The following is a 22301-nucleotide window of genomic DNA, read 5'->3' on the forward strand; positions in this document are numbered from 1 at the left end:
GGGAACACCACTTGTGCCCGGCCGGCCACCGGCTGGGTTTAACTCTGTTCCCCACCGCTCTTGGGGCCCAGCCATCCATCCTGTTCTGCTGTCCAGCAGTCCCTTTGAAAAACAATCCATCTGAAAAAAGAAGTAGCAGAGAAGGAAAGTTGAAGCTGCAAGGATTGCAGTCCCCTCAGTTCTGGTTGTAGCCAGGTGGGGGTTGGTCTCTTCTCCCAGGCAAGCAGCACCAGAACAAGAGGTCACAGTCTCAAGCTGTGCCAGGGGAGGTTTAGGCTGAATGTTAGGAAGAGGTTTACAGCTTGGCCGAAGACTCTTCTGATCCCTGTCTTCTGGTCATGACCAGCAGCGTGCACGGGTGGCCAAGAAGGCCACTGGCAACCTGGCCAATATCAGGAACAGTGTGGCCAGCAGGAGCAGGGAGGTCATTCTGCCCCTGCACTTGGCACTGGTTAGGGCACACCTTGAGTCCCGTGTCCAGTTCTGGGCCCCTCCGTTTAAGCAAGACGTTGAGTTGCTGGAAGGAGTCCGGAGAAGGGCAACAAAGCTGGGGAGGGGTTTGGAGCACAGGCCTGTGAGGAGAGGCTGAGGGAGCTGGGGTTGCTTAGCCTGGAGAAGAGGAGGCTCAGGGGAGACCTTCTTGCTCTCTGCAACTCCCTGAAGGGAGGTTGTAGCCAGGTGGGGGTTGGTCTCTTCTTCCAGGCAAGCAGCACCAGAACAAGAGGACACAGTCTCAAGCTGTGGCAGGGGAGGTTTAGGCTAGAGGTTAGGAAGAGGTTCTGCACAGAGAGAGTGATTGCCCATTGGAATGGGCTGCCCAGGGAGGTGGTGGAGTCACCATCTTTGGAGGTGTTCAGGAGGAGACTGGATAGGGTGCTTGGTTGCATGGTTTAGTTGATTAGGTGGTGTTGGATGATAGGTTGGACACGATGATCTTGAAGGTCTCTTCCAACCTGGTCCGGTCCATTCCATTCCAACACCATCTAATCAACTAAACCATGGCACTGAGTGCCTCATCCAGTCTCTTTCTAAACACTTCCAGTGATGGTGACTCCACCACCTCCCTGGGCAGCACATTCCAAAGGCCAATCTCTCTTTCAACCTGCTCTATTCTATTCTATGAAGACCTTCTTCCTAACATCCAGGTTTAATTGGTGAGAGCAACAGACTTGGTTGCTGCCACCCGCTGCTAAGGGGTCTGAGTGGCCCCCAAATGGGGTTTGGAGGCAGGTAAAGGTTTCTTTTGGCATGTGAAGGGGTTTTGTGGGCATCTAGAAGGGGTGTGGAGCCCCCTGAAAGGGTCTGGGATAGTGTCAGGGGGTTCTGGGCTGGTCTACCAGCGGGTCTGGGGACATTAGAAGCGTCTGGGGGTACCTAAAACAGATCTGGGCGTATCAGATGGGGGGTTTGGGTGCATCCAAAGGGGTTTTGTGGGCATCTAAGTTGGGGAGTCTGGGGGGGTCCTGAAGGAGTTGGGGGGTTCTCCTCAAGCTATGAGCAGACACACAGACAGTTGTTAACGGACTTTCTTTGATCATTCCAGGTCTGGTGTGCTGGGACTGGCAGGACCTTCCTGAGCTGTCCACGTACAGTTTCTGTCGACACTCTTCAGCTCGTACATCCGGTTTGCTGACAGAGGGTGTGGGGTTTGTGGGGCCCGGCAGCGAGACTTTTCCAAAGAGGAGCTCTTCAGGGCAGCTCCAAGGTTAGGTTTGGATTCTCCTGGAGTCGCACACAGAACGAGTCTCACGATTCCAGTGGTCTCATTTCATAGCTGCATTTTCTTCTCTCTGCCTAGGTGACAGGACGACCTCACTAATGAAGAGAGATAGCCTGAGCTCTGCAGGAACCTTGAACCCAAGCAGCCAGTGCCTTCTGTGAGTACAAGCTGTCCTTGCTCAACGTGGAACTAGTTGAGAGCTGAAGCCAGACCACGCCATAATTCCCTCAGCTTCCTCTTCTGCAGATTAAACAGTCCCAGTTCCTTCAGCCACTCCTCCTAAGGCTTGTTATCCAGACCCCTCACCAGCTTTGTGGCCCTTCTCTGGACTCACTCTCTCACAAGGGGTGTCCTGGGGAACACCACTTGTGCCCGGCCGGCCACCGGCTGGGTTTAACTCTGTTCCCCACCGCTCTTGGGGCCCAGCCATCCATCCTGTTCTGCTGTCCAGCAGTCCCTTTGAAAAACAATCCATCTGAAAAAAGAAGTAGCAGAGAAGGAAAGCTGAAGCTGCAAGGATTGCAGTCCCCTCAGTTCTGGTTGTAGCCAGGTGGGGGTTGGTCTCTTCTCCCAGGCAAGCAGCACCAGAACAAGAGGACACAGTCTCAAGCTGTGCCAGGGGAGGTTTAGGCTGGATGTTAGGAAGAAGGTCTTCATAGAATAGAATAGAGCAGGTTGAAAGAGAGATTGGCCTTTGGAATGTGCTGCTCAGGGAGGTGGTGCCCAGGGAGTCACCATCACTGGAAGTGTTTAGAAAGAGACTGGATGAGGCACTCAGTGCCGTGGTTTAGTTGATTAGATGGTGTTGGAATGGAATGGAACGGAATAGAATAGAATAGACTAGACTGGGTTGGAAGAGACCTTCAAGATCATCGTGTCCAACCTATCATCCAACACCACCTAATCAACTAAACCAAGCAACCAGGCACCCTATCCAGTCTCCTCCTGAACACCTCCAAAGATGGTGACTCCACCACCACCCTGGGCAGCCCATTCCAATGGGCCATCACTCTCTCCGTGCAGAACCTCTTCCTAACCTCTAGCCTAAACCTCCCCTGGTGCAGCCTGAGACTGTGTCCTCTTGCTGGGCCTGGTGATGATCAAAGTTCTTTTCCAAGCTGCTTACTCCTGTTTGGTTTTATTCTCCTGCATGAATTGTCAGTTCAAAGCACTCGAGAGAAATGGTGTGATGGCTGTGCTGCCAAGCATCAGACTGGGGACCGAAAGACAACCTCCTGTGGATCGATGTACCGGGATATTCCAGGAACCTCTGTGCTGCCACAGACCTGGACTTAAACTCGTTCCAGATGCCGCGGTGTGTTCCGCATGACAATCGCACTCGGCACGTGAAGAGTGGCCAAGAGACTTCCCTTGTTTCCTTTGTGGAAGGCTTTTGTGTGTCCCCCGGCCCCGGGGGCCGTGTTCCTCTCGGGCAGGCTGCGGACGAGGCTGCCCTCGGCAGCAGGCGTGCCGCAAGCGGAGCGGCGAAGCTGTGTTCCTGGCAGTTCTCTCTCCGCCTGGATCAGGACGAAGGTGCCGGCCGACAAGGACTTGCACTGACACAGGGTCAGAGAGCTGAGAGCACCAAAGGGTTTAATTGGTGAGAGCAACAGACTTGGTTGCTGCCACCCGCTGCTAAGTGGCCCCCACATGGGGTTTGGAGGCAGGTAAAGGTTTCTTTTGGCGTGTGAAGGGGTTTTGTGGGCATCTAGAAGGGGTGTGGAGCCCCCTGAAAGGGTCTGGGATAGTGTCAGGGGGTTCTGGGCTGGTCCACCAGCGGGTCTGGGGACATTGGAAGCATCTGGGGGTACCTAAAGTGGAGCTGGGTGTTTCAGATGGGGGGTTTGGGTGCAACCAAAGGGGTTTTGTGGGCATCTAAGTTGGAGAATCTGTGGGGGTCCTGAAGGAGTTGGGGGGTTCTCAGTGAGGTTTTGGAGTCTCTATGGAGTCCCTGTTGTATCTTGGGTCTGCTGTGGGATTGGTAGTGACTGGGTGCTCCGGTTTTGGTGGCTCCAGGGCAGCAGGTACCCACAGGGCTGTGCCTTGCTTTATGTTCCCCAGCTGTGGGCCAAGCAGGAGCCCCAGGGGAAGGGAATTTCAGCATGTGGCGGGTGATAGTGGAGGCGACTTCCTGACAAAATGGCTTTGGGGGTTTGGTTAGGTCTTGTTTTTATGGTTGACTCACTCTTGCTTTCTTTCCTTTTTTTTCAGGGAGCTTAACTGCTTTGCCTGAGGACCAGTTGCAGATTTGTATTCGGCCTCAGCCACAAGCCCTGACACGGAGCGGGGTGCTTTGGTGTCAGAATGTGGAGCTGTTGGAAACCCAATTGCTCACTGAAAAAAAGAAAAGGAATAATTTGTCATAAACAAATCCCCACAGTTCCTGTAAGCTTTCGAGTTCCTACTTAATAATATAAAGCAGTTTGTGGTTTGGTTGGTTTGGTTTTTTTCTTGTTGTGCTGCAAAGATTTTGATAGGAATTTCTAGGTATTAACTACAGCCAGAGCAAGCCTCTACTTGCCCTGGGAACGCAGTGAAAACCTTTTGGGAATTGGTTCTGCTCTGTTACTCCTCAAGCTATGAGCAGACACACAGGCAGTTGTTAACAGAGTTTCTTTGTGCATTCCAGGTCTGGTGTGTTCAGACCGGCAGGATCTTCCTGGGCCATCCGATTACGGTTTCCGTTGACACTTTTCAGCCCTTACATCCGGTTTGCCGACAGAGGACGTTGGTTTGTGGGCCCTGGCAGCGACAGTTTTCCAAAGAGGAGCTCTAAGGCCAGCTGCAAGGTTAGGTTTGGATTCTCCTGGGGTGCCTGTGCTTGAAAGCCCCCCAGAGGCCGTGCAGAGTGGTGCTCGCAGTAGCTCTGTGCAAGTCTGCCGTGGGCTCAGGAGGCCAGTATCTAGAGAGAGGGAAGGACAGAGACACTTCTAAGACAGTTTTAAAGAAATAATTATGAGAAGAGGCAAATTAATTCTGGGGACTCATGTGATAGATCTGTTCAAGAGAAAAAAAAATGAAGGAGGTTTCTGACCATAACCAGGCTGACAAAGCACAGTAATGTGGTTTCCTATGGGATTCAACTCCTCCTGCATTGCACAGGACACTTCAACAGCTGTCCTGACAAGCTCTAAGTAATGAACTTAATCCACCCTGTGCGAGCAATGGGGCAAAAGATTACAAAATCCATGTATGCAGTTGAGATGTGTTACGTTGGGACGGCCAGGATACACCTCATCAAGCTCTCCTAGTGTTTAGACGCAAGATGGAAGAAGGAAGGGGGAAGACAGAGCAGAAGGTCTATTTAAATATGAAACTCCTAGGCTGAAAGAAAAGAAAAACATTTTAAAGAGCACTCAGTGAGACTCTGTCACCAGCATAGCTAATCACAGAATCACTGAGTGTTAGGGGTTGGAAGGGACCCCAAAATAGCATCCGGTCCAACCCCTGTGCCAGTGCAGGATCACCTGGGGCGGGTTTTGAATGTCTCCAGAGACTCCACTGACTCTCTGGGCAGCCTGCTCCAGGGCTCTGGCACACACAGTGAAAAGGTTTTCCCTTCTGTTCCTGTGGAACTTCCTCCTTTTATTCGTCGGACGCAGCGAAGCCGCTGGGTCGTGTTGCTGCGGCAAGGTGACCCACCCTGTAGTTCAGGGCCTGGGTCTGTGCCTTCATGGCAGCCTGTTCCCTTGGCACCCTGTCAGCTTAACAGCCCTGTGCTCGGGGTCTGTGTGACGAGTTGTGGAGCCCTCCATCCCCCTTCTGTCCCCAGCAGCAGCCCAAGGTCCCTGTAAGCAGGGCTGGGGAGGCTGCTTTAGGCAGCTAACAGGAACCAACCTTGCCTGGCCCTTAGGGGGCTGAGGTCAGTCCCTGGGCTCCTGAAGAGGTGGTGTTGCGCTGCTGCCAGGAGGGCCGGCCCGTAGGTGGGGCACGGGCCAGAGCCTGTGGCTCTCTGTGGGGCTTTTTGGGAGTGCTGCTGAGGCCTCACTCTGTCCTGTTGGCATCCTTTGTCAGGGTAGCCAGATCCTAGGCCTGATGTCTGTCGTTAGCTCAATCGCAGAATTTGCTCGTCTGCTGTTCCTGTCCGTAAATTTTTGCCAGTGCTTCTGTAATAAAAAGGTTTTTATTTCTCCTGTAACTTGCAAGCTGGTGACCTCCTTAGGAGCAGCACTGTGTTGTTCACAAAGTTCTTTGCTGTTGCAAAGCTGGGAGAAGTGTGAGGTTCAGCTGATGAAGTTTCTCTCTTTAGGGGTGTCTGCTCAGCCGTCCTCTTCCTGGATCTCGGAGCTTTGTCTCTCCCTGTTTGCGGTGCCCCGACAAGGACTTGTGCCGACACATCCTCGGGAAGCTGAAACCACCAAAGGGTTTAATGGGTGAGAGCAAAGCTCAGCTGTGTGCTGAAGCTGCAAACCTTGCCCAGAAGGCTGTCCCCGGCTCGGGGTGATAAAAAGAACAGGAGCGTAGCCGCTCGGCTGTCTTTCCTTCTGTGATGCCACAGCGGGGTGGGCGAGGATACAGCAGAGGAGCAGTGAGGGAGGGGTGAGGGCAGCCTCCCACAAAGGCTGCTTGCAGACCTGAAATGCCAAATGTTTGAAATGCCAGGACGTTCTTGGAGGGGAGGGAAAGCCCCGGGCAAGTGTAAGAGTGAGTGTGAGGTGTTCCAGCAGAGGAACAGCGGTGCTGCTTATTGAGAGATTGCAGAAGGGCAGTGATTTGTGTGCAGAAAGGCCTTGACGTGACCCCCCTCTGTTCTGTAGAAAGGCTTCTAGAGGAGAAAAGCACATCCTGAGCAGAGCCACGGGGGGGTGTGGGGTGTGGTTTGAAGCAGAAATAGCAACTGTCTCTCAATTAAAACAGTGGATTGTCTTTCGTGTGTGTGTGTGGTGTGCTGTTTTTTCATTGACTGGAAAAAGCTCTGCAGGGAGACCAGCTGATCTGCTCCCGAGGCACAGCAGCACCGGACCTGCTGAGCGCTGGGGGCCTGTTAAGGAGGGTCTGCTGTCATCTGAAGTGGGCTTGGGGGTATGAAAGGGGAATTTGGGGGCATGTGAAGGGTTCTGGGAGCATCTAGAGGTGTCTGGGGACCTCTGGAGGGGCTCCTGGGTCATGTCTGGAGGGTCACGGAGGAGTGGGGGGGTCTGTGCCTCAGTGTGGTTTCGGGGTCTCTGTGTCAGGTCCCCACAGCGTGTGGGTTGCTGTGTGGCACTGCTGGAGTCTCGGTGTCCCTAGCGCCCCTGGCTCTTCTGCTCACTGCTCCCACCTTGTGGGCACGGCCAGGTACTGCTTGCTGTCGCCTGCTGCCAAGGGTGTGAGTGGCCTCTGCAGGGAGGCGCAGAGAGGTATTCTGGGGCGTCTAGAGGGGCTTTGTGGGCATCGAGAGGTGTCTGGCGGCCTCTGGAGGGTCTCCGGGGGGGTCTCTGGAGGGTCCTGAAGCAGCTGAGGGGGCGGGGAGTGGTGGTGTTGTGTTAGAGGTCTCGGGGGGGTTCCAGGGTTTGGGGTCCTGCAGGATTGGGGTGGTCTCACCCCGGTATTGGGTGTCCTGCAGTCCCAGGGTCCCCCAGCCACATCTCCCCCGGCATCTCAAGGCGAGCTGCGAGCACCTCAAGGGCCTTAGAGGGTGAGAAAGGAGGGCTGGGGGCATGTAGACGGAAGTGAGGGCACCAAGACGGCACCGTCCTCCCCGTGACAGCGCCTGCCCTTCCCAAGATGGCGCCGCCCTACCCGTGACAGCGCCTGCCCTTCCCAAGATGGCGTCGATCTCCCCGTGACAGCGCCTGCCCTTTCCAAGATGGCGTCGCCCTCCCCGTGACAGCGCCTGCCCTTCCCAAGATGGCGCCGCCCTCGCCCCGTCGGCTCCGACCTAGCCAGCGTAATCCTCGTCCCCTCTGCTTTCTCCGCTCCGCATCAGCTCGGTGTGGACTCTGCTGCTCTCTGGAGTTGCTCTGTGCCTGCTGCAGGACTCTGCTATGGGTTTGAGGGTGGGCGGCAGCGAGGGGGGGGGCCGAGAAACACCAGCGGCGGGGGGGGGGGGGTGGGTGTCGATTTGCCGCGGTCGGGAGCAGTCTACTCCCAGTTCACGAGCTGTTCTCCTGTCTCTCCCAGCTCTTGCAGGCTGACCCCAATGCCCTCAGACTCGCCCAGCGATCCCAGGGTGAACCCGGCAGCACCCAGACTCGCCCAGCGATCCCAGGGCGAACCCAGCAGCACCCAGACTCGCCCAGCGATCGTCACGTGATTAGGGGCCGCGCAAAGGAGGGGCGGGGAGCAGAGAAAGCGGCGGCGGCGCCCAGCCTCCAGCCACGCCCGCTGGAACATGCTTTCCAATTAGTACGCTACCTCTTAGGTTTCCAACCTGGGTATTCAAAGAACGCCGAGGAAAGTGGGGGCAGGTGCTTTTGCCAGGCAGCCTCCAATGAGCAGGCCCGGGGCAACGAGGAGGTGGCAGCAGCCAGCACATGCAGGCATTTCCTGGGGCTCAGTGAATGTTTAGAGCTCAGGGGCTCAGCCTGTGCTTCCGCTTCCTTTTCTTCAGCACAGGAGTTCGGTTTGGCTGTCCAGAGCCTTGCTCTGCACCCGAATGCCGTACCGAGCGTGAGGGAAAGATGAAGCAACACCCACGTAGGCACCCAGGGAAAAAGCGGAGGTTGTCTTAGGAGCCGGTTTGAGACAAAATTCACCCAACTCCTTCTGCGGTGGTGTACGGGAAAGAGTCGGTAGGGGAAGCCGCAGGACAGCCTGCAGCAAAGCTCAGGACTTGTTCCCTCGCCTCTGCCTTCTGCACGTCTCCTCGTCGGCCGCCTGTGAGCGAGACGCTTCACCAGCTGGCTTGTTTGAAATCAGCAAAGTTATGGCATGGAAGTTATCTGGTAGGAGTCGTTGCTAAACAGATGCAGTTGAAGCTTTGTATCTTCCGTTCTCTCTACGAGTTATTCTAATCTTGCCCTGTTGGTTTAGCCCATCAGTTTTCATGTTCTCTTCATCTATTAATAGCAGAAGAAAGGGCCCCTTGATTCCAGTATTTCTTGCTGTAGTTCAGAGGTAGAGTTGGCTTTCCCTCTGACCTTTTATACTTTTACTTTGTGTGGAACCCAAGTTTAAGTGGAACCCAAAACTGAATAGGATACTTTGTGTAAAGCTTGAGCAGCCCTTAACTTTCGAATTATTATACCGCATGCACTACTGCTTTGCAACATTCACAGGACTGTGGTGGTGTCAGATAGTTCACTTGCATTTAGTTCCTCAGGGCCCAGGCCTTCCTTTGGGCTGATGGTCTTGGCCAAAGCTGCAATGTTCAGTCCTTGCTGTGAAAGGCAGGAGGTGCTGGCTGGGCAGTTTGCTTTATTTTGTGCCTTTTTGGGGGCGACTCAAAGGGAGTGGGGGGATTGTGGGTGGGCTGGTTCTGCCACGTGGGGCAGGGGGCTGCTGCAGCAGAGGAGCAGGTGAGCGAGGGCTGGGGGCCCCCCCCTAAAGTGCTGAAAATTCTCCGAGGGGACCACACTATCTTTAAAAGTGTAAGTACTGGGGTGAGGCGAGGCGGAGGCAAACCTCTGGTTTGCAGCTGGAGAGGGAGGGCTTGGAGTGACTGGTGCGTAAGAAAGCTTTGGAAACGACCCCTGTCTGCCCTCTCTGCTTCTAAAAGGCTTTTAGCGTTGGAAAATAAAAGCCAGGTGGGGGCCCGGCTGCTGCCCACGCCCAGGGAGGTGCTCAGTGCTGCCACCCTGTGTGTAATGGCCGGCAGTGCAGCCGTGCCGCGGCGTGTGCCGCCCCGTGGGAGCTCAATGCTGCCACCCTGTGTGTAACGGCCGGCAGTGCAGCCGTGCCGCGGCGTGTGCCGCCCCGGGGGAGCTCAATGTTGCCATCCGGTGTGTAACGGCCGGCAGTGCTGGCGGAACGAACGTTTTTCTGACAGCTCTTGGAGGAACGTTTCTGTACAGGTGTTCCCCAGGGCTCCTCAGCTGCTCAGAACTCAACGTGTTGTCTTGGAGGGGAATAAAACCCATGGAACGCTGAGCGTGAGGTCACAACGCAGGCACCGCCCCCCCCAGCGTGGCACCGCCCCCCCCAGCGTGGCACCGCCCCCCCCAGCGTGGCACCGCCCCCCCCAGCGTGGCACCGCCCCCCCAGCGTGGCACCGCCCCCCCCCAGCGTGGCACCGCCCCCCCCCAGCGTGGCACCGCCCCCCCCCAGCGTGGCACCGCCCCCCCCAGCGTGGCACCGCCCCCCCCAGCGTGGCACCGCCCCCCCCAGCGTGGCACCGCCCCCCCCAGCGTGGCACCGCCCCCCCCAGCGTGGCACCGCCCCCCCCGGCGTGGCACCGCCCCCCCCGGCGTGGCACCGCCCCCCCAGCGGGGAGCCGCCCCCCCAGCGTGGCACCGCCCCCCCCAGCGTGGCACCGCCCCCCCCCCAGCGTGGCACCGCCCCCCCCAGCATGGCGCCAGATGCTTTAAAGTGGCTCAGTGCAGGGTTATGGCTGGTAGAGGTTGGAGCTCTTCTGCTGTGTCCCAGGTCAGTGCCAGTCTCTGCTGCTTTGGGGGGTTTCTCTATAGCAGCCGCTGGAGCTGCGCGGGGCTTGGGGGGGTGGCCACCGGCGGGGCAGCGCGGGGCTTTTGGGGGGGGGAGGGGGGCGTGTCCGGGCTTGGCCGGCGGGGCTCTGCGGGGGTGGCGGCTGCTGCCTCAACCGTACCCAGAGGCCCCGTGGGAGCTCAATGCTGCCACCCTGTGTGTAATGGCCGGCAGTGCAGCCGTGCCGCGGCGTGTGCCGCCCCGGGGGAGCTCAATGCTGCCACCCGGTGTGTAATGGCCGGCAGTGCAGCCGTGCCGCGGCGTATACCGCCCCGTGGGAGGTCAGTGCTCAACCCTGTGTGTAATGGCCGGCAGTGCAGCCGTGCCGCGGCGTATACCGCCCCGTGGGAGGTCAGTGCTCAACCCTGTGTGTAATGGCCGGCAGTGCAGCCGTGCCGCGGCGTGTGCCGCCCTGGGTGAGCTAATTTCTGCAGCCTAACTGCGCTGAATGCTCGAAAATTCTTAGGGGAAGAGCGGAGAGCTTGACTCGAGCGTCGCTATGGATCCGGCGCCTGCGCCCTAGCCCGGCTCTGCTCGCGCCAGGGGGGCAGCGTCCCGGTGGTCGCTATGGATACGGCGCCTGCGCCGCAGCGGGTCCGGTCCCGGTGTCGCTGCCGGCCCGGGACTCCCAGGTGTGTTCCTTCCGGCGTCTGAAGGTGGTCTGGGGCCATCGGCAGGGCTTTTGGGGGTGACGGAGGAGGTCTTGGGGACACCTAAAAGGGTCTGGGGATACGTAAAGTTCTCGTGGGGCCATCGGAAAGGATCAAGGGTCGTGGGGAGGCAGCTGGGCACCTCCGACGGACCCTTTGGGAGGTCTCTGCAGGCTCCCGTGGGAGCTGGGGGTGTCTCGGGGTGGGTTTGGGTTTGTGCTGCAAACAGCGTTGATAATGACTTAGAGAAAGACACACAAGAGACTCAGTAAGTCTCTTGTATCGTGCTTCTGTTCTGGCGCCTGACACAGGTAGGATCATTTCAAAAGAGCTGTGTGTCTTCAGAGAGGTTTGGGCAAACTTTTATACAAAAAGTTATCTGTCTATAATGACAGAGGTCCAGATGCTGCCTATCTATACAAAGCTTATCTCTCTAAAAGAGCAGAAGTACACATATCATGCAGGTGTCCTTTGTCTTATCCAAAAGAGCATCTTGTCCAAGACTAACAGAAGTGAATCACTGACAAATCCTGTTATTCCTTCTCTATCCAAAGGCTGTCTGCCAGCCCCTCTCCCCCTCCCTGCGTCCCAGCATTTCAGCTAACAAGCGGAAAATTCTTATCAACTCTGTGGTTCTGTTAATGAGACTTTTCTGTTCATCAGTTCCCCCCTTTCTCACAGCCAACAGTATATTCCTATACTATATTTTCTTAAGGCAAACTTTGGACCCAGGCTTTCTGAGCTATCTTTCCCATGCTGACACTTGTGGAAGGTACTCTCAGATGTAGTCACCCAGTCTGATGCCCCCCAAGTCCAATTCATTGAGGCTTCCCCAAATAAAGGGGTCCTCATTTGGCCTCGAGGAAGTTCAGTGCATATCCAACAGTTAGAGAGATTAGTTTGCAAAGCCAATTCTTGCCTAACGTGTAAGTACATATTGCCTTCCCATCCCTCAATTTCCTTGCTGTGCTGCAAAGATTTTGATAGGAATTTCTAGGTATTAACTACAGCCAGGGCAATCCTTCAAGTGCCCTAGGAATGCAGTGAAAACCTTTTGGGAATTGTTCCTGCTCTGGTACTCCTCAAGCTATGAGGAGCTCTTCAGGGCAGCTCCAAGGTTAGGTTTGGATTCTCCTGGAGTCGCACACAGAACGAGTCTCACGATTCCAGTGGTCTAATTTCATAGCTGCATTTTCTTTTCTCTGCCTAGGTGACAGGACGACCTCACTAATGAAGAGAGATAGCCTGAGCTCTGCAGGAACCTTGAACCCAAGCAGCCAGTGCCTTCTGTGAGTACAAGCTGTCCTTGCTCAACGTGGAACTAGTTGAGAGCTGAAGCCAGACCACGCCATAATTCCCTCAGCTTCCTCTTCTGCAGATTAAACAGTCCCAGTTCCTTCAGCCACTCCTCCTAAGGCTTGTTATCCAGACCCCTCACCAGCTTTGTGGCCCTTCTCTGGACTCACTCTCTCACAAGGGGTGTCCTGGGGAACACCACTTGTGCCCGCCCGGCCACCGGCTGGGTTTAACTCTGTTCCCCACCGCTCTTGGGGCCCAGCCATCCATCCTGTTCTGCTGTCCAGCAGTCCCTTTGAAAAACAATCCACCTGAAAAAAGAAGTAGCAGAGAAGGAAAGTTGAAGCTGCAAGGATTGCAGTCCCCTCAGTTCTGGTTGTAGCCAGGTGGGGGTTGGTCTCTTCTCCCAGGCAAGCAGCACCAGAACAAGAGGACACAGTCTCAAGCTGTGGCAGGGGAGGTTTAGGCTAGAGGTTAGGAAGAGGTTCTGCACAGAGAGAGTGATTGCCCATTGGAATGGGCTGCCCAGGGAGGTGGTGGAGTCACCATCTTTGGAGGTGTTCATGAGGAGACTGGATAGGGTGCTTGGTTGCATGGTTTAGTTGATTAGGTGGTGTTGGATGATAGGTTGGACACGATGATCTTGAAGGTCTCTTCCAACCTGGTCCGGTCCATTCCATTCCATCACCATCTAATCAACTAAACCATGGCACTGAGTGCCTCATCCAGTCTCTTTCTAAACACTTCCAGTGATGGTGACTCCACCACCTCCCTGGGCAGCACATTCCAAAGGCCAATCTCTCTTTCAACCTGCTCTATTCTATTCTATGAAGACCTTCTTCCTAACATCCAGGTTTAATTGGTGAGAGCAACAGACTTGGTTGCTGCCACCCGCTGCTAAGGGGTCTGAGTGGCCCCCAAATGGGGTTTGGAGGCAGGTAAAGGTTTCTTTTGGCATGTGAAGGGGTTTTGTGGGCATCTAGAAGGGGTGTGGAGCTCCCTGAAAGGGTCTGGGATAGTGTCAGGGGGTTCTGGGCTGGTCTACCAGCGGGTCTGGGGACATTAGAAGCGTCTGGGGGTACCTAAAACGGAGCTGGGCGTATCAGATGGGGGGTTTGGGTGCATCCAAAAGGGTTTTGTGGGCATCTAAGTTGGGGAGTCTGGGGGGGTCCTGAAGGAGTTGGGGGGTTCTCCTCAAGCTATGAGCAGACACACAGACAGTTGTTAACGGACTTTCTTTGATCATTCCAGGTCTGGTGTGCTGGGACTGGCAGGATCTTCCTGAGCTGTCCACGTACAGTTTCTGTCGACACTCTTCAGCTCGTACATCCGGTTTGCTGACAGAGGGTGTGGGGTTTGTGGGGCCCGGCAGCGAGACTTTTCCAAAGAGGAGCTCTTCAGGGCAGCTCCAAGGTTAGGTTTGGATTCTCCTGGAGTCGCACACAGAACGAGTCTCACGATTCCAGTGGTCTCATTTCATAGCTGCATTTTCTTCTCTCTGCCTAGGTGACAGGACGACCTCACTAATGAAGAGAGATAGCCTGAGCTCTGCAGGAACCTTGAACCCAAGCAGCCAGTGCCTTCTGTGAGTACAAGCTGTCCTTGCTCAACGTGGAAGTAGTTGAGAGCTGAAGCCAGACCATACCTTAATTCCCTCAGCTTCCTCTTCTGCAGATTAAACAGTCCCAGTTCCTTCAGCCACTCCTCCTAAGGCTTGTTATCCAGACCCCTCACCAGCTTTGTGGCCCTTCTCTGGACTCACTCTCTCACAAGGGGTGTCCTGGGGAACACCACTTGTGCCCGGCCGGCCACCGGCTGGGTTTAACTCTGTTCCCCACCGCTCTTGGGGCCCAGCCATCCATCCTGTTCTGCTGTCCAGCAGTCCCTTTGAAAGACAACCTCCTGTGGATCGATGTACCGGGATATTCCAGGAACCTCTGTGCTGCCACAGACCTGGACTTAAACTCGTTCCAGATGCCGCGGTGTGTTCCGCATGACAATCGCACTCGGCACGTGAAGAGTGGCCAAGAGACTTCCCTTGTTTCCTTTGTGGAAGGCTTTTGTGTGTCCCCCGGCCCCGGGGGCCGTGTTCCTCTCGGGCAGGCTGCGGACGAGGCTGCCCTCGGCAGCAGGCGTGCCGCAAGCGGAGCGGCGAAGCTGTGTTCCTGGCAGTTCTCTCTCCGCCTGGATCAGGACGAAGGTGCCGGCCGACAAGGACTTGCACTGACACAGGGTCAGAGAGCTGAGAGCACCAAAGGGTTTAATTGGTGAGAGCAACAGACTTGGTTGCTGCCACCCGCTGCTAAGTGGCCCCCACGTGGGGTTTGGAGGCAGGTAAAGGTTTCTTTTGGCGTGTGAAGGGGTTTTGTGGGCATCTAGAAGGGGTGTGGAGCCCCCTGAAAGGGTCTGGGATAGTGTCAGGGGGTTCTGGGCTGGTCCACCAGCGGGTCTGGGGACATTGGAAGCATCTGGGGGTACCTAAAGTGGAGCTGGGTGTTTCAGATGGGGGGTTTGGGTGCAACCAAAGGGGTTTTGTGGGCATCTAAGTTGGAGAATCTGTGGGGGTCCTGAAGGAGTTGGGGGGTTCTCAGTGAGGTTTTGGAGTCTCTATGGAGTCCCTGTTGTATCTTGGGTCTGCTGTGGGATTGGTAGTGACTGGGTGCTCCGGTTTTGGTGGCTCCAGGGCAGCAGGTACCCACAGGGCTGTGCCTTGCTTTATGTTCCCCAGCTGTGGGCCAAGCAGGAGCCCCAGGGGAAGGGAATTTCAGCATGTGGCGGGTGATAGTGGAGGCGACTTCCTGACAAAATGGCTTTGGGGGTTTGGTTAGGTCTTGTTTTTATGGTTGACTCACTCTTGCTTTCTTTCCTTTTTTTTCAGGGAGCTTAACTGCTTTGCCTGAGGACCAGTTGCAGATTTGTATTCGGCCTCAGCCACAAGCCCTGACACGGAGCGGGGTGCTTTGGTGTCAGAATGTGGAGCTGTTGGAAACCCAATTGCTCACTGAAAAAAAGAAAAGGAATAATTTGTCATAAACAAATCCCCACAGTTCCTGTAAGCTTTCGAGTTCCTACTTAATAATATAAAGCAGTTTGTGGTTTGGTTGGTTTGGTTTTTTTCTTGTTGTGCTGCAAAGATTTTGATAGGAATTTCTAGGTATTAACTACAGCCAGAGCAAGCCTCTACTTGCCCTGGGAACGCAGTGAAAACCTTTTGGGAATTGGTTCTGCTCTGTTACTCCTCAAGCTATGAGCAGACACACAGGCAGTTGTTAACAGAGTTTCTTTGTGCATTCCAGGTCTGGTGTGTTCAGACCGGCAGGATCTTCCTGGGCCATCCGATTATGGTTTCCGTTGACACTTTTCAGCCCTTACATCCGGTTTGCCGACAGAGGACGTTGGTTTGTGGGCCCTGGCAGCGACAGTTTTCCAAAGAGGAGCTCTAAGGCCAGCTGCAAGGTTAGGTTTGGATTCTCCTGGGGTGCCTGTGCTTGAAAGCCCCCCAGAGGCCGTGCAGAGTGGTGCTCGCAGTAGCTCTGTGCAAGTCTGCCGTGGGCTCAGGAGGCCAGTATCTAGAGAGAGGGAAGGACAGAGACACTTCTAAGACAGTTTTAAAGAAATAATTATGAGAAGAGGCAAATTAATTCTGGGGACTCATGTGATATATCTGTTCAAGAGAAAAAAAAATGAAGGAGGTTTCTGACCATAACCAGGCTGACAAAGCACAGTAATGTGGTTTCCTATGGGATTCAACTCCTCCTGCATTGCACAGGACACTTCAACAGCTGTCCTGACAAGCTCTAAGTAATGAACTTAATCCACCCTGTGCGAGCAATGGGGCAAAAGATTACAAAATCCATGTATGCAGTTGAGATGTGTTACGTTGGGACGCCCAGGATACAGCTCATCAAGCTCTCCTAGTGTTTAGACGCAAGATGGAAGAAGGAAGGGGGAAGACAGAGCAGAAGGTCTATTTAAATATGAAACTCCTAGGCTGAAAGAAAAGAAAAACATTTTAAAGAGCACTCAGTGAGACTCTGTCACCAGCATAGCTAATCACAGAATCACTGAGTGTTAGGGGTTGGAAGGGACCCCAAAATAGCATCCGGTCCAACCCCTGTGCCAGTGCAGGATCACCTGGGGCGGGTTTTGAATGTCTCCAGAGACTCCACTAACTCTCTGGGCAGCCTGCTCCAGGGCTCTGGCACACACAGTGAAAAGGTTTTCCCTTCTGTTCCTGTGGAACTTCCTCCTTTTATTCGTCGGACGCAGCGAAGCCGCTGGGTCGTGTTGCTGCGGCAAGGTGACCCACCCTGTAGTTCAGGGCCTGGGTCTGTGCCTTCATGGCAGCCTGTTCCCTTGGCACCCTGTCAGCTTAACAGCCCTGTGCTCGGGGTCTGTGTGACGAGTTGTGGAGCCCTCCATCCCCCTTCTGTCCCCAGCAGCAGCCCAAGGTCCCTGTAAGCAGGGCTGGGGAGGCTGCTTTAGGCAGCTAACAGGAACCAACCTTGCCTGGCCCTTAGGGGGCTGAGGTCAGTCCCTGGGCTCCTGAAGAGGTGGTGTTGCGCTGCTGCCAGGAGGGCCGGCCCATAGGTGGGGCACGGGCCAGAGCCTGTGGCTCTCTGTGGGGCTTTTTGGGAGTGCTGCTGAGGCCTCACTCTGTCCTGTTGGCATCCTTTGTCAGGGTAGCCAGATCCTAGGCCTGATGTCTGTCGTTAGCTCAATCGCAGAATTTGCTCGTCTGCTGTTCCTGTCCGTAAATTTTTGCCAGTGCTTCTGTAATAAAAAGGTTTTTATTTCTCCTGTAACTTGCAAGCTGGTGACCTCCTTAGGAGCAGCACTGTGTTGTTCACAAAGTTCTTTGCTGTTGCAAAGCTGGGAGAAGTGTGAGGTTCAGCTGATGAAGTTTCTCTCTTTAGGGGTGTCTGCTCAGCCGTCCTCTTCCTGGATCTCGGAGCTTTGTCTCTCCCTGTTTGCGGTGCCCCGACAAGGACTTGTGCCGACACATCCTCGGGAAGCTGAAACCACCAAAGGGTTTAATGGGTGAGAGCAAAGCTCAGCTGTGTGCTGAAGCTGCAAACCTTGCCCAGAAGGCTGTCCCCGGCTCGGGGTGATAAAAAGAACAGGAGCGTAGCCGCTCGGCTGTCTTTCCTTCTGTGATGCCACAGCGGGGTGGGCGAGGATACAGCAGAGGAGCAGTGAGGGAGGGGTGAGGGCAGCCTCCCACAAAGGCTGCTTGCAGACCTGAAATGCCAAATGTTTGAAATGCCAGGACGTTCTTGGAGGGGAGGGAAAGCCCTGGGAAAGTGTAAGAGTGAGTGTGAGGTGTTCCAGCAGAGGAACAGCGGTGCTGCTTATTGAGAGATTGCAGAAGGGCAGTGATTTGTGTGCAGAAAGGCCTTGACGTGACCCCCCTCTGTTCTGTAGAAAGGCTTCTAGAGGAGAAAAGCACATCCTGAGCAGAGCCACGGGGGGGTGTGGGGTGTGGTTTGAAGCAGAAATAGCAACTGTCTCTCAATTAAAACAGTGGATTGTCTTTCGTGTGTGTGTGTGGTGTGCTGTTTTTTCATTGACTGGAAAAAGCTCTGCAGGGAGACCAGCTGATCTGCTCCCGAGGCACAGCAGCACCGGACCTGCTGAGCGCTGGGGGCCTGTTAAGGAGGGTCTGCTGTCATCTGAAGTGGGCTTGGGGGTATGAAAGGGGAATTTGGGGGCATGTGAAGGGTTCTGGGAGCATCTAGAGATGTCTGGGGACCTCTGGAGGGGCTCCTGGGTCATGTCTGGAGGGTCACGGAGGAGTGGGGGGGTCTGTGCCTCAGTGTGGTTTCGGGGTCTCTGTGTCAGGTCCCCACAGCGTGTGGGTTGCTGTGTGGCACTGCTGGAGTCTCGGTGTCCCTAGCGCCCCTGGCTCTTCTGCTCACTGCTCCCACCTTGTGGGCACGGCCAGGTACTGCTTGCTGTCGCCTGCTGCCAAGGGTGTGAGTGGCCTCTGCAGGGAGGCGCAGAGAGGTATTCTGGGGCGTCTAGAGGGGCTTTGTGGGCATCGAGAGGTGTCTGGCGGCCTCTGGAGGGTCTCCGGGGGGGTCTCTGGAGGGTCCTGAAGCAGCTGAGGGGGCGGGGAGTGGTGGTGTTGTGTTAGAGGTCTCGGGGGGGTTCCAGGGTTTGGGGTCCCGCAGGATTGGGGTGGTCTCACCCCGGTATTGGGTGTCCTGCAGTCCCAGGGTCCCCCAGCCACATCTCCCCCGGCATCTCAAGGCGAGCTGCGAGCACCTCAAGGGCCTTAGAGGGTGAGAAAGGAGGGCTGGGGGCATGTAGACGGAAGTGAGGGCACCAAGACGGCACCGTCCTCCCCGTGACAGCGCCTGCCCTTCCCAAGATGGCGTCGATCTCCCCGTGACAGCGCCTGCCCTTTCCAAGATGGCGTCGATCTCCCCGTGACAGCGCCTGCCCTTTCCAAGATGGCGTCGCCCTCCCCGTGACAGCGCCTGCCCTTCCCAAGATGGCGCCGCCCTCGCCCCGTCGGCTCCGACCTAGCCAGCGTAATCCTCGTCCCCTCTGCTTTCTCCGCTCCGCATCAGCTCGGTGTGGACTCTGCTGCTCTCTGGAGTTGCTCTGTGCCTGCTGCAGGACTCTGCTATGGGTTTGAGGGTGGGCGGCAGCGAGGGGGGGGCCGAGAAACACCAGCGGCGGGGGGGGGGGGGTGGGTGTCGATTTGCCGCGGTCGGGAGCAGTCTACTCCCAGTTCACGAGCTGTTCTCCTGTCTCTCCCAGCTCTTGCAGGCTGACCCCAATGCCCTCAGACTCGCCCAGCGATCCCAGGGTGAACCCGGCAGCACCCAGACTCGCCCAGCGATCCCAGGGCGAACCCAGCAGCACCCAGACTCGCCCAGCGATCGTCACGTGATTAGGGGCCGCGCAAAGGAGGGGCGGGGAGCAGAGAAAGCGGCGGCGGCGCCCAGCCTCCAGCCACGCCCGCTGGAACATGCTTTCCAATTAGTACGCTACCTCTTAGGTTTCCAACCTGGGTATTCAAAGAACGCCGAGGAAAGTGGGGGCAGGTGCTTTTGCCAGGCAGCCTCCAATGAGCAGGCCCGGGGCAACGAGGAGGTGGCAGCAGCCAGCACATGCAGGCATTTCCTGGGGCTCAGTGAATGTTTAGAGCTCAGGGGCTCAGCCTGTGCTTCCGCTTCCTTTTCTTCAGCACAGGAGTTCGGTTTGGCTGTCCAGAGCCTTGCTCTGCACCCGAATGCCGTACCGAGCGTGAGGGAAAGATGAAGCAACACCCACGTAGGCACCCAGGGAAAAAGCGGAGGTTGTCTTAGGAGCCGGTTTGAGACAAAATTCACCCAACTCCTTCTGCGGTGGTGTACGGGAAAGAGTCGGTAGGGGAAGCCGCAGGACAGCCTGCAGCAAAGCTCAGGACTTGTTCCCTCGCCTCTGCCTTCTGCACGTCTCCTCGTCGGCCGCCTGTGAGCGAGACGCTTCACCAGCTGGCTTGTTTGAAATCAGCAAAGTTATGGCATGGAAGTTATCTGGTAGGAGTCGTTGCTAAACAGATGCAGTTGAAGCTTTGTATCTTCCGTTCTCTCTACTAGTTATTCTAATCTTGCCCTGTTGGTTTAGCCCATCAGTTTTCATGTTCTCTTCATCTATTAATAGCAGAAGAAAGGGCCCCTTGATTCCAGTATTTCTTGCTGTAGTTCAGAGGTAGAGTTGGCTTTCCCTCTGACCTTTTTTACTTTTACTTTGTGTTAAGTGGAACCCAAAACTGAATAGGATACTTTGTGTAAAGCTTGAGCAGCCCTTAACTTTCGAATTATTATACCGCATGCACTACTGCTTTGCAACATTCACAGGACTGTGGTGGTGTCAGATAGTTCACTTGCATTTAGTTCCTCAGGGCCCAGGCCTTCCTTTGGGCTGATGGTCTTGGCCAAAGCTGCAATGTTCAGTCCTTGCTGTGAAAGGCAGGAGGTGCTGGCTGGGCAGTTTGCTTTATTTTGTGCCTTTTTGGGGGCGACTCAAAGGGAGTGGGGGGATTGTGGGTGGGCTGGTTCTGCCACGTGGGGCAGGGGGCTGCTGCAGCAGAGGAGCAGGTGAGCGAGGGCTGGGGGCCCCCCCCTAAAGTGCTGAAAATTCTCCGAGGGGACCACACTATCTTTAAAAGTGTAAGTACTGGGGTGAGGCGAGGCGGAGGCAAACCTCTGGTTTGCAGCTGGAGAGGGAGGGCTTGGAGTGACTGGTGCGTAAGAAAGCTTTGGAAACGACCCCTGTCTGCCCTCTCTGCTTCTAAAAGGCTTTTAGCGTTGGAAAATAAAAGCCAGGTGGGGGCCCGGCTGCTGCCCACGCCCAGGGAGGTGCTCAGTGCTGCCACCCGGTGTGTAACGGCCGGCAGTGCAGCCGTGCCGCGGCGTGTGCCGCCCCGGGGGAGCTCAATGTTGCCATCCGGTGTGTAACGGCCGGCAGTGCTGGCGGAACGAACGTTTTTCTGACAGCTCTTGGAGGAACGTTTCTGTACAGGTGTTCCCCAGGGCTCCTCAGCTGCTCAGAACTCAACGTGTTGTCTTGGAGGGGAATAAAACCCATGGAACGCTGAGCGTGAGGTCACAACGCAGGCACCGCCCCCCCCCAGCGTGGCACCGCCCCCCTCCAGCGTGGCACCGCCCCCCCAGCGTGGCACCGCCCCCCCAGCGTGGCACCGCCCCCCCCAGCGTGGCACCGCCCCCCCCAGCGTGGCACCGCCCCCCCCCAGCGTGGCACCGCCCCCCCCAGCGTGGCACCGCCCCCCCCCCAGCGTGGCACCGCCCCCCCCCCAGCGTGGCACCGCCCCCCCCCAGCGTGGCACCGCCCCCCCCCAGCGTGGCACCGCCCCCCCCAGCGTGGCACCGCCCCCCCCAGCGTGGCACCGCCCCCCCCAGCGTGGCACCGCCCCCCCCCAGCGTGGCACCGCCCCCCCAGCGTGGCACCGCCCCCCCCAGCGTGGCACCGCCCCCCCCCCCAGCGTGGCACCGCCCCCCCCCCCCCAGCGTGGCACCGCCCCCCCCCCCCAGCGTGGCACCGCCCCCCCCCCCCAGCGTGGCACCGCCCCCCCCCCCCAGCGTGGCACCGCCCCCCCCCCCCAGCGTGGCACCGCCCCCCCAGCGTGGCACCGCCCCCCCCAGCGTGGCACCGCCCCCCCCAGCGTGGCACCGCCCCCCCCAGCGTGGCACCGCCCCCCCAGCGTGGCACCGCCCCCCCAGCGTGGCACCGCCCCCCCAGCGTGGCACCGCCCCCCCAGCGTGGCACCGCCCCCCCCAGCGTGGCACCGCCCCCCCAGCGTGGCACCGCCCCCCCCAGCGTGGCACCGCCCCCCCCAGCGTGGCACCGCCCCCCAGCGTGGCACCGCCCCCCCCCAGCATGGCACCGCCCTCAACAACATGGCGCCAGATGCTTTAAAGTGGCTCAGTGCAGGGTTGTGGCTGGTAGAGGTTGCAGCTCTTCTGCTGTGTCCCAGGTCAGTGCCAGTCTCTGCTGCTTTGGGGGGTTTCTCTATAGCAGCCGCTGGAGCTGCGCGGGGCTTGGGGGGGTGGCCACCGGCGGGGCAGCGCGGGGCTTTTGGGGGGGGGGAGGGGGGCGTGTCCGGGCTTGGCCGGCGGGGCTCTGCGGGGGTGGCGGCTGCTGCCTCAACCGTACCCAGAGGCCCCGTGGGAGCTCAATGCTGCCACCCTGTGTGTAATGGCCGGCAGTGCAGCCGTGCCGCGGCGTGTGCCGCCCCGGGGGAGCTCAATGCTGCCACCCGGTGTGTACTGGCCGGCAGTGCAGCCGTGCCGCGGCGTATACCGCCCCGGGGGAGCTCAGTGCTCAACCCTGTGTGTAATGGCCGGCAGTGCAGCCGTGCCGCGGCGTGTGCCGCCCTGGGGGAGCTAATTTCTGCAGCCTAACTGCGCTGAATGCTCGAAAATTCTTAGGGGAAGAGCGGAGGGCGGAGAGCTTGACTCGAGCGTCGCTATGGATCCGGCGCCTGCGCCCTAGCCCGGCTCTGCTCGCGCCAGGGGGGCAGCGTCCCGGTGGTCGCTATGGATACGGCGCCTGCGCCG

At 57.2% G+C, this 22301-nt stretch overlaps 2 long non-coding RNA genes across 2 annotated transcripts; both read left to right on the plus strand.

Moving 5' to 3' along the window:
* Positions 1 to 1592: 1592 nt before the first annotated feature.
* Positions 1593 to 6573, plus strand: LOC137453100 (uncharacterized). Its single transcript, XR_010990257.1, has 6 exons — positions 1593 to 1705; positions 1799 to 1877; positions 2883 to 3387; positions 3932 to 4105; positions 4350 to 4509; positions 5970 to 6573. It is a non-coding gene; the product is annotated as an uncharacterized lncRNA (long non-coding RNA).
* A 7730-nt stretch (positions 6574 to 14303) lies between these two features.
* Positions 14304 to 17761, plus strand: LOC137453101 (uncharacterized). Its single transcript, XR_010990258.1, has 4 exons — positions 14304 to 14562; positions 15107 to 15280; positions 15525 to 15684; positions 17145 to 17761. It is a non-coding gene; the product is annotated as an uncharacterized lncRNA (long non-coding RNA).
* Positions 17762 to 22301: the final 4540 nt, after the last annotated feature.

This window comes from Melanerpes formicivorus, unplaced genomic scaffold, assembly GCF_026170545.1.
Source record: "Melanerpes formicivorus ecotype bairdi unplaced genomic scaffold, bMelFor1.0.p_v2 SCAF_61, whole genome shotgun sequence".
In the NCBI taxonomy this organism is placed as follows: Eukaryota; Metazoa; Chordata; class Aves; order Piciformes; family Picidae; genus Melanerpes; species Melanerpes formicivorus.